The sequence below is a fragment of the Rhinopithecus roxellana genome, chromosome 9 (genome assembly GCF_007565055.1).
Source record: "Rhinopithecus roxellana isolate Shanxi Qingling chromosome 9, ASM756505v1, whole genome shotgun sequence".
NCBI classification, from domain to species: domain Eukaryota; kingdom Metazoa; phylum Chordata; class Mammalia; order Primates; family Cercopithecidae; genus Rhinopithecus; species Rhinopithecus roxellana.
Window position 1 is genome coordinate 117,051,291 of NC_044557.1, and position 12,491 is coordinate 117,063,781.

Here is a 12,491-nt window from a genome sequence, read left to right on the forward strand (position 1 = left end):
GCACCAAGGGGATGGTGCTAAACCATTCATGAGAAACCATCCCCATAATCCAAACACCTCCCACCCCACCCAACCTCTAACACTGGTACAACTGAACATAAGATTTGTGTGGGGACACAGATCCAAACCTTATCAAAATGAAAGGCAAGCAGATCAGAAACCAAGAAATAAAAATGTCCCTATTTAAAGATGGAATAATTGTCTGTGCAGAAAGAAATGTATTTTTTAATTACCTAGAACTAATAAGTGAATTCAGCAAGTTCACAGGACACAAGATCAAAGTACAAAAATTGAAATGTATGTCTATATACCAGCAATAAATACATGGAATGTGAAAGTAAAAATACAAGAAAAGATTTATTCTAAAATTTACATGGAAAGGCAAAGAACACAGAGTAATTCACACAATTTTGAAAAAGAATAAAGTATAAGAAACCACTCTATTTTATTTTAACACTTATTATGTAACTTCAGTAATCAACACTGTGAGGAGTTGGCGAAGAGACACAGAGTTCAACAGAACATAACAGAGAACCCAGAAACAGACACACACTAGTGTGGCCAACTGTCTTTATACAAAGGTAAAAAAGCAATTCAATGGAGGAAGGACAGCTATCCAACAAATGGTGCTGGAACAAATGGATAACCATAGGCAAAAAACCGAAACAAAAACCCTTGACCTAAACATGACACCAATAAAAAGAAGCTAACTCAAAATGTGTATTTAAATGTAAACCATAAAACTTTTAAAAGAAAACCTAGGAAAAAACCTTTGGGGATCTAGATTTGGTGAGGAGATTCAGACATGACACCCAAAGCACACTCACAAAAAAAAAATTGATAAACTGGACTTCATCAAAATAAAAAACTTCTGCTCTATGAAAAACTATGTTGGCCGGGCGCGGTGGCTCAAGCCTGTAATCCCAGCACTTTGGGAGGCCGAGACGGGCGGATCACGAGGTCAGGAGATCGAGACCATCCTGGCTAACACGGTGAAACCCCGTCTCTACTAAATGCAAAAAACTAGCTGGGCGAGGTGGCGGGCGCCTGTAGTCCCAGCTACTCCGGAGGCTGAGGCAGGAGAATGGCGTAAACCCGGGAGGCGGAGCTTGCAGTGAGCTGAGATCCGGCCACTGCACTCCAGCCCGGGCGACAGAGCAAGACTCCGTCTCAAAAAAAAAAAAAAAAAAAAAAAAAAAAAAAAAAAAAAAAACTATGTTAAGAGGATGAAAAGACAAACTATAAAAAGGGAGAAAAGATTTGCAAACCACATATCTAACAAAGGATTCATATCTAAAATATATACAAAACTCTCAAAACTCAACAGTAAAAAAAATAATTTTATAGAAAATGTGCATAAGAGAGACATTTCACCAAAGACACACAGCTAAACAGACACACAGATACACACACACACACACACACTTACGCATATGAAAAGATATTTAACATCCCTAACCATTATGGAAATGTCAATTAAAGCCATAATGATATATCACACACCTATCAGAACGACCAAAATAAAAATATTGACAACCACAAATGCTGGGGAGGATGAGGAGAAACTGAATCTCTCATACATTCCTGATTGGGATGCGAGACAGCTCAGCAACTCTGGAAAATAGTGTAGCAGTTTCCTAGAATACTAAACATATATTTACTACACAACCCAGGTATCACACTCCTGTGTATTTATCCCAAAGAAATAAACATTTACATCTATACAAAATCCATACATATTCATAGCAGCTTTATTTGTAGAGCTAAAAACTGAAGAAAAACAAAACATCCCTCAATAGGTGAAGGGTTCAACAAACTGTGGTACACAGAACACTACTCAAAAACATAGTATTCAAAAAGTCACATACTATGATTCCATTTATGTAATATTCTTGAATATTAGAGACGGAGAACAGATACATGGTTGCCAAGGGCTAAAGATGGTAGGGAAGCAGAGGTGAAGGGAAGACTAGTAAGGGACAACATGAGGGAGAGCTTTGTGGTGACAGAATAATTCTGTATTTTTTTTTTTTTTTTTGGAGACAGTCTCCCTCTGTTGCCCAGGCTGGAGTGCAGTGGTGTGATCATAGCTCACTGTAGCCTCAAATTCCTGGGATCAAGCAACCCTCCCACCTCAGCCTCCCAAGTAGCCAGGACAACACACATGGACCACTATGCCTAGCTAATTTATTTTTATTTTTGTACAGATGGGATCTCACTATGTTGCCCAGGCTGGTCTCACACTCCTGGCCCCAAGCTATCTGTCCCACCTGGGCCTCCCAAAGAGCTGAGATTATAGGCATCAGCCACCATGCCCGGCCAAGTTCTGTATCTTGATTGCTGCAGTGGTTGCATGAATCTACACGTGATAAAATGAAACAGAACTACAACACACACATTTACCAATGTCAGTATACTGGTTTGAAATATTGTCCTATAAGTCTGTAAAATGTAACCAATGGGGGAGACTGAGTGCAGAGTACATGGGCTTCTGTGTGCCATTTTTACAACTTTCAGTGAATCTCTAATTATTTCTAAATAAAAACATTTTTTAAAGGAAGACAGAAACAACTAAATCAATAGTAATTAGCTACATTCTGAAGTTTCCGAATATGTATCTTGAAAATTTACATCCCACATATACTATCATTCCTAGTATTTTCTTGAATGATTTTATTTCATGGTGATCTTTATTCTAGAAAAAAATACGTTTTGAAGTGAGGCTTCAATTATCTTACTTCACAGTATCCAAAATACCCAATAACAAAACTATTTCATAAAATGGGTTTTAGAATTTTACAGAAATAGATTTATAATCCAATTCTATAACTTACTACATAAATGACATGAGCAAATTAAACTTGAGTCTCTGTTTCTTCATAACTAAAACAAGGATAAAATATATATACTTTGGAGAACTACCATGTCTGTGTATACAGAAACTGGCAGTGTTCTACATACACTGGACTACATAACTTTTACTGTTACCATCTTATCTCCCTGAAGGTAACACACATTCCTATGGGCAGGAGCAATTTCACGTATTTCCCTTGAATCACCTTACTGCTGTCAGCATGGTGATAAGTATACAAAAAATACTCAACATGCAATTTTCTTTGAACTTTTAACCTCTGCCATTAAAATTACCCTTTTTCTTTACTGTAAATGGTTATACCTTGACTTTCTGAAAAGGGCTAGGTTTGGAGTCTTTCAGGTGTGTTTTGTTTTTCAAATGCGAGTTTTCTTGTTTTTGTTTTTTAGAGACAGAGTCTCTCTCTATCACACAGGCTGGAGTACAGTGGTACCATCATAGCTCACTGCAGCCTCAAACTTCTTGGCTCAGGAGATCCTCCTGCCTCAGCCTCCCGAGTAGCTGGGACTACAGGCCTGCATCACATGTCCAACTTATTTTTTAATTTTTTCTAGAGACGAAGTCTTGTTATGTTGCCCAGACTGGTCTCAAACTCCTGGCCTCAAGCAATCCTATCACCTTGGCCTCCCAAAGTGCTGGGCTGCCAGGCCAGCCTCCAATAAGAGTTTTTTGATGAAGCTAATATGTAGTTTCTAAAGGCATCAAGCCAAGAAAGACTAGTTCAACGGTGTAATAGTTCAGAGATGCAAAACACAGACCGAGATTTCCAAACATTCTGCACATCCCATATTCTTGTTTCTAACTCAGTCAGTGGAAAATATTTTTTTGATAGCCAATAAGTGGCATTTTTCCAGCGTCTCATCACTTCATAGAGATCATTATTCTTGCTTATCATTTAAGAATCCTATTTGTATTTAAATTGACTAACACTGCTACCCATTACCAGCTCCAGGTTGCTGACCCTGATCTTTTGCAATGTTCTGGAAATTATTTCTATACCCACCTATTCCTCATTATATTTGTTCCATCACAACAGAAATTATAAAAAAGATAATACCAACCCCACTCTGTAATTTGGTATCTTCTTTGAAGAATTTATTCTGCTATTTCCTCTCCTAGTTCTAAACTCCTAAAAGGAACTGTCAAGTAACCATCAAATAGGATTAATAAACTCAACTGTAATACTGCTCACTAAGCTTCTCTTACTCATAAAAGTCATATTAAAATGTACTGTGAGGGACAGTGCAGTTTGTATGATATTATCATCAATATATCACAACAAAAGTTTCAAACAAAACACTTTAGATATCTTTGAGAAGGTTTTAGATATCTTTGAGAGCATACTACTCAAAGATGCTCTATACTTTTTATTAGTTAAAATGTCTTCTACTATATATATACACATATATATAGTGCAAAGACAGTACAGAGTTCCCATATACCCTTCATCTAGGTTTCCCTAATGTTAGCAACTGACAAAAACAGAGTAACACTGGTCAAAACTGGAAACTGAACACTGATACAATAGTATTAAGTAAATCGCAGATTTTATTCAAAGATTTTATACTTTTTAAGTAACTGGTGACACTGGACTTCTAGATATGTTGGGGATAACTGAATATCCAGATGTCTTGGGAGAATTTCTATTATCATTTCTAATTTAACATGCTCCCAGCTGCTCTATGATGAGCTTTGATTCTCTATGAGAGCATGGAGTCACGGTAACATAGAATCTTCTGTTGGATGAAACCTTGGAAGTCATTTAGATAAATATTTTTTAAAGTATAAACTACGACCCATTAACAGGTCATATAATAAATTTAATAAACCACAACTATATATATATATTTTTTTTTTTTTGAGAGGGAGTCTTGCTCTGTTGCCTAGGCTGGAGTGCAGTGGCAGGATCTCGGCTCACTGCAAGCTCCGCCTCCCGGGTTCTGGCCATTCTCCTGCCTCAGCCTCCCAAGCAGCTGGGACTACAGGCGCCTGGCACCACGCCCGGCTAATTTTTTGTATTTTTAGTAGAGACGGGGTTTTACCATGTTAGCCAGGATGGTCTCGATCTCCTGACCTCATGATCCACCTGCTGTGGCCTCCCAGAGTGTTGGGATTACAGGCGTGAGCCACTGCACCCAGCCCACAACTATAATTTTTAATAAAATAGAAAATATTAGAGTATAATACAGATGTTAAGGGTATTACTGCTTCATAAATCTTTTGTTTTAGTGATATTTGTTAAAATGTATATCTGTGTGGATGTAGGTATTTATGTACCAGGTCATATTATTTTTAAAAATTCCTTAGCACAGGCCAGAGACAAAAATGTTTTAAAAGTCACTCATCTATATCAAACCAAAGAAAGAAAGTTCTCTTTAATATTCCTGACAAATTATAACCCCCATCTCTAACTAAACACTATTAAAGGTAGAATATTTGCTACTTATACATCAGACAGTAATACGTATTAGGAAATTTTTAATGTGGAACCAACATTTCTCTGTTGACTTTTGATCTACAACTCACAAAAAGGGCGGGTTTTTTCCTTCTAAAGAAAAATACTGTGCAATCCTATTTCTTTTTTTCATCAAATCAGTGAACAGAAGTTGTTACACCTAGAAATCAAAAGTTCCAAAAGAAAGTTTCCTTTTCAGTTCCCAAGAAGAGACTCTAAAAATAAAGGGCAATAATAGAAGAACAGAAAATATATATACGTAAGGACTCTAAACGAAAGAATAGAAGCAATGCCAAGCAAAAACATCAAGTCAATGAAAGAACATCTTTGTAGAAATGATATAAATAGTGGATCCTGCCCCTGGCCAGCCCCGCCCGGTCTTCCCTCGGGCCCACCTGACCGCCATACGTCCCTCCTCCTCCCCACCTCGTGGCCAGCAGCAGCCCTCTAACTTTGGCTCTGTGGACTGGCTCTCCCAAAACAGCTGCTCACACCCCCAGGCCTGCCGACGTCTCCCTGAGGAGCCTCCCTGGCCCGGGTCAGGCATCCAGCTCCTAGGAGGCCCCTCAGGCCGTCAGCATCACAGAGGTTAGGTCCTCAAACCTGCCTCCGCCGGAGAGGACCGTGGCCGTGTAAAGGGCCAAACACCTGGCGGGCTCCCCGGCGTCCCCACAGTCTTCACCACGGAGCAGGTCCGCGCCTTGGAGAGCGTCTTCCGGCAAGACCAGTACCTGGGCCCTATGGAGCGGAAGAGACTGGCCAGGGAGATGCAGCTGTCGGAGGTCCAGATAAAAACCTGGTTTCAAAATCGCCAGATAAAATACAAACGGCAAATGCAGGACTCCCAGCTGAACAGCCCCTTCTTGGGGGTCACTCCACATACCCCCGGCTTTCCACTCACCGTCTTCTAGCCTTGCCAAAGGCCTGCAGCTGCTGTGCCCTTAGGCGCCACTACCTGGGCCCCAGGTTCTGATGCTGCCCACTGGCTCCTTCTGGGATCTCTGCCAAACGGAACAAGAGGCTCTGGCCTCTGAGTGGGCTTCCTGCTGAGGGCAGCCTCTGGCCTATCACCCTGCAAAGCCCAGGAAGTGGCATGCATACGCTGGGACCAGCCCTGTCCGCGGGACCCTGGGGCCTGGTGTGCTCTGCTGGAGACAGGGGACGCATTTTGAGGAAATGTCTCTGACTCCAGGCCTCCCATACACGTGGTCTGTGCAGATCGCACCTGGCGCCTACACGGAGGACTCGGCTGTTCTGTTTACACTGTGGCGGCACCTCTCATCCTGACTCAAGCAAAGGTTCTCAAGATTTCTGGAGAATATATTTATTAAAGCCACCTCTTCACCGAAAGTTACCAAAAGGGTCGGTTTGGGAAGTAAATGAAGGGTCAGTGTACAGAGTCAAACGCAGAAGTGGGCTTGTTATGAGTAGGGCTTTCAGCATAAGATAAAAGGATAATTTGTTTTTTTTTAAAGTGTTGGAAAAACTGGTTTGCCAGTTGGAAAAATAAAGGTTGTAAGCTTTGTGTGTAAAAAAGAAAACCATGAAGGATTGGAAGGGGGAAAACAAAAAGAAATTATATAAATAAAATTATCAAACTCAGGCAGATAATTTCATAGACGTATGCATTACTTACTAGCAAATCTTCTCATTTTGGAAAATGTTTCACTTTTTAATTTTTTTTAAACACACAAAGAAGAAAAACTTCCACATTCAAAAGAAAGACTAAACCATGCACAAATGAACCCTTTCTGTTTCCTTTAACAGACAAGGAAGTGATTTCATGAAATTTATTAAAACTGTTATTTCTGGCCAGGCGCGGTGGCTCACGCTTGTAATCCCAGCACTTTGGGAGGCCAAGGCAGGCAGATCACGAGGTCAGGAGTTCAAGACCAGCCTGGCCAACACAGTGAAACCCCGTCTCCACTAAAAATACAAAAAAAAAACTTAGCCGGGCGTGCTGGCGGGTGTGCTGGCAGGCGCCTGTAATACCAGCTACTCGGAAGGCTGAAGCAGGAGAATCGCTTGAACCCGGGAGGTGGAAGTTGCAGTGAGCGGAGATCACGCCATTGCACTCCAGCCTGGGTGACAGAGCAAGACTCCGTCTCAAAAAAAAAAAAAAAAAAAGCTGTTATTTCTGTCCAATCCCAAACAACCAAAGCAACCAAAGTACTTCATGTCATTAAATATATATGTGTAACACACTTACACATACATATATATAGATATTCACCAAACCTGTATTGAACTATCTGGCCACTTCATACTACTCAAAAGGCAGATTCTTAGCAAAATATATGACAGACAAAAATGAATTCTGAAGTAAAAAAATCCACCAACTAGATAAAACTCAATATACTCCACACTTAAGGGGACATCTTAGGGCTTAATTAAAGCCCTGCTACTCTTACTTTGCCCCAAATTCAAACTATAGTATCAGTTTTCAAGATAATAGCAATTGAAAAGCATTAAAGAAAGGAGGAAGCAATATGCAAAGGTGCACTAACAAAAACAAGAAATAAGGCGACAATCTGACTGCCAAGAATGATTTGGAAAGTAACTAAAAGCACATTTGAGTACTCTAGAAACAGATGTCTAGGATTATCTGGTATAAGGACAAACCGTGTATATATCTCATGAGGCTTATGATAATACTTATTGTTTATAAGGTTGACAATGAGTCAACAGGAAGGATTCTTTATGCTAAGAATTGTGGCATTTTCTATTTAAGGATATAAAAAATATACGCCATAACTTTTAGAAATTATTTGTATCCAAAATTACTGAACTAAGTAAAGTTTTAGTTTCCAAAAAAAAGTGAATCCTCAGCAATGTGAGGAAGCTAGCTGTCCAGAACAATTGTCCCTAAGGAGTGTGGTTAACTGTAATTCTTACCTTCTTCTTTACTTCTTTCAAAAGTTCTACGACTATTTAAATTATCTCATAATCTTTGATGTTAATAGAGGGTAATGTGTTTTAGGTTGTGGGGACCAGTATTTAAATGACTGGACATAGAACTACCTGAGGAAGTTTTAAAAAACACTAGGGTTCAAGCTCTGCAATCAGAAATTCTGATTTAATTAGTTGAGATAAAGTCTGGGCATCAGAATTTTTAAAGCTGCCCAGGAAAGCCTGATGTTCTGTTAGGGTTGGGAACCGCTTAGGTAAATAGTTTTCTTCATGACACCTTTAGGAATTTTTAAGAGAGATACAGTATGCAGCATTTCCAAAATTTGTCTTCAAATCCCTTTTACCATGGAACATCTTATACAACACTGACTTAGGTAACGCTTCATCTGAAAATCAAGGTGAATATTAAGTTTAGAATCAAGTTGTATAACTTTTGAATTTCGTAAAAGTTCTAATGTGGTTAGGAAGAAGGAAGGGGAGGGAAAAAAGAAAAGGAGGACTTACTTTATCTTGCTACCACATTTTTTATATTACAAAAATTCCAAATGAAATATTTTAATTTTAACTTAAAATTTCACAGTTTATTTTAATCATGCTTATATTAAGCCTGTGACTCAAAAGTATTTACATGTTGTGAAAGTTAATTCCAAAGATAAAACCATGCTGCCCTCTAATGGTTCAAGATAAATATTTTTACCTATACATACTAGTAAGGTGATAAATACAATTTTATTATTTTATAAATGGGAGGATTATATTATATACTAGAAAAGAAAAAAAAGATTTTAATTTTTGGTATAACTGAGCTCAAAAAATTAACTATGACTGCTATGTTCAAGCTCAAGACCCTTTTAACTGTCCAGGCACGCTGGCCGACCCCCTGTAATCCCAACACATTGGGAGGCCAAGCCAGGAGGATTGGTTGAGCCCATGAGTTTGAGACCAGCCTGAGCAACACAGTGAGACCCCATCTCTACAAAAAATAAAAAATTAGCCAGACATCACGGTGTCCCAACTACTAGAGAGGCTGAGGTGGAAGGATCACTTGAGCCCAGAAGGTCATGACTGCACTGAGCCATGATCGTGCAACTGTACTTTCAGCCTAGGTGACAGAACAAGACTGTCTCAAAAAAAAAAAAGAAAGAACTCTTTTAATTATCAAGCCATTTCTTAAACTACCATATTTGCCTATGCATGTGTAAATCAGGATAAAAATGTTCACCTTGTCTGCATTCTGCAATAGCCGTATCTAATTTAGCTTCTTTTTCAAATAAATCTATGGCAATAGTGTTCAAATTTGAATGCTCATACCCCACAAAAAAAAATTTAGAAAATTACACATATTCTTGCATATTTCTTCTTATAGCTAAAGTTTTGATTCACATTTTAAAAATTTCATTAAGTACTTGCAAAAGAAAATTAGAAAATTACAGTAAATTAGAAAAGTAGTTTCTAATTTACTGTAAATATTTACATCTTAAAATAAAATTATGTCACTCTTTTAAGTGTATCCAAAGAAACTGAACTATCAAAGCAAGCTGACATCCATCCTTATCTACTTAAAAAATACATAAATTCTGTTAAATACAACAGAAATTTTACACCAGTTGTATCTTGTTTAACTTACATTTTACTGCACTTTCTCCAAATAATTTTATCCTAATTTCATATTTTATAACTAGAAGTCTTTTATTTCTCATTCTACCATAATTCTATGAAACAAAAATGGACATATTAATTACAATTATAGATCATATTTCCATGTAAGTTAAAAAATATTTTGTGCAATGAGCAATTATTGCAATTATTAGCAGATAATGAAACAAATATTATAAATTTTAATACATAATTTTTTAATTCCTTTTTATTATTATTATTATTTTTAGACAGAGTCTTGCTTTGTCATCCAGGCTGGATTGCAGTGGCGGGATCTCAGCTCACTGCAAGCTCCGACTCCCGGGTTCACACCATTCTCCTGCCTCAGCCTACCAAGTAGCTGGCACTACAGGTGCCCACCACCATGCCCGGCTAATTTTTTTTTGTATTTTTAGTAGAGACAAGGTTTCACCACCATGTTAGCCAGAATGGTCTCAATCTCCTGACCTCGTGATCCACCCGCCTCAGCTTCCCAAAGTGCTGGGATTACAGGCGTGAGTCACTGTGCCCGGCCACGTAATTTTCAAACAAAAAGTAAAATATTAATGGATATGAATCTCACTGACATTTATAGACTTTTTTTCTTTATATTGATGTATCTAAAAAAGAATATTTCTTACTGCTAAAATGAGATAGGTTCTCAATTCTACTCTTATTTCACTTATTTCAGGTATAATCACTAAGAAATGTAATTCACATTAAAAATTAAATCACTCTGAGTTTTGTTATAACAAGGTCACTCAATTTTTTCTATGCCAAAACATACACTGTGATCTACCATCAGAATATTTTTAGTGATGTGGCAACTGATGTTAGGTCCCTTTACAATTTGTTGAAAGCAAATAACTAGAAACTACCTGACTTATGAAGGATGCATTACACATTTGCTACAATTATTCAGTTTCTCCATTTCTGGGAAGTATTCCAAAACAGTATTACTATGACTTATCAAATGATTATGAATTATATCTGCTATTGTTTCCCTTAGCAGTTTAATTTTATATACTCCGAAAGGGTAGAAAACATCAAAACACTGTTAATTTCAATATCCTTTTGCTAAAATAACATGTTTTATAAAATGCTTTCATCTTATCATACACTTCAAATATATTCTGCCCAAACGGTAGAGCAGCATACAGTTTTGGTAAACACCCACTGTCAACCAAATGCCAAATCAGACTATCAAAAAAAAAAAAATCTGCCTTTATTTCTCAACTCAAATACATTTCAGGCTTAAACAAAAAAGATTTTAAACTTGTCTCATAAAACAAGGCCCAAATATACACTATACACAACAGACACCAAAAACAGAGAAGGGCTAAAAAGTTATACTAGCTTAATGAAAACAGAAAGCAGTGATTGTTATGCTGATTATCAGACAAAGCAGAATTCAAGCAAAAAGGTATTAATGGCTAACACTAGGTATTAATGCTCAAATCTACAATTCTTCAGTGATATATAACAGTTATAAATACCTATGCACCAAATAACGCAGCAGCCACCGGAAGCCAAAAACTACAGGAGATGCAAGGGTATATAAACAGAAGCACATAAATACTAAGACATTTTAACCCCCCACTCTCAGTACAAGACAGATCAAGTAGACCAAAAAAAAAAAAAACACACCATATAAAAGACCAAAGCAACAAAATCTTACAGAAGATGTTATGTTTATATGTGTGTACACATGATCCTCCATTTGATCTCAAAGAAAGCATAAGGAGGTGCCACAAGGTGGAGATATTACAGTCTCAAATCAAAATACAACAAACTAGAAATTAATAACAAAATTTTAAAAAGCAAAGGGCCCTTCTACTTGAAAAATAAAACCTTTATTAAACAATTTGTACATGAAAGGGAAAATACAAACTGGAAAAACAATACTGAAAGAATAATGAAAATACTACATAGTAGAAACTATAGTACAAATGGAAAACAATGGTCAAAGGAGAATTCATAACCTTCAATAGTTATAGTAATAAAAGTATTCAAATAAATGAATTAAATTCAACATAAATTTTTAGAAGGCATATAATATTACTAATTTTACATCAGATTTTATTTGCTCATTTTTTTCTTCTATATTTATACTGGTATTAGATTGAAACTTCCTTTTCTGTACTGTCTTTACCAGGTTTAGGTGTCAATGACAACTTTATTTGCTAAAAAGAATTCAGAGGCTGGGTGCAGTGGTTCATGCCTGTAATCCCAGCACTTTGGGAGGCCGAGGCAGGCAGATCACCTGAGGTCAGGAGTTCGAGACCAGCCAGGCCAAAATGGTGAAACCTTGTCTCTACTAAAAGTACAAAAATTAGCTGGGCGTGGTGGCACACACCTGTAATCCCAGCTACTCGAGAAGCTGAGGCACAAGAATCGCTTGAACCCAGGAGGCAGAGGTTGCAGTGAGGCAAGATTGCACCACTGCACTCCAGCCTGGCGACAGAGCAAGACTCCATATCAAAACAAAAACAAAAACTATTTAAAAGGTACAATAGTCACACTCAGTAACATGGGGTTTTAAGAAGTATCTTGGGGGGCTGGGCACAGTGGCTCACACCTGCATTCCCAGCACTTTTGGAGGCCGAGGTGGGCAAATCA

General features: G+C 37.8%; 1 protein-coding gene and 1 pseudogene across 14 annotated transcripts in view; one reads left to right on the forward strand and one right to left on the reverse strand.

Moving 5' to 3' along the window:
• Positions 1 to 6,499, forward strand: part of LOC104664492 — a 32,444-nt pseudogene extending 25,945 nt beyond the window's left edge.
• Positions 1 to 12,491, reverse strand: part of STAU2 (staufen double-stranded RNA binding protein 2) — a 348,991-nt gene that overhangs the window by 241,992 nt on the left and 94,508 nt on the right. The gene's annotated exons all lie outside the window — the stretch shown is intronic.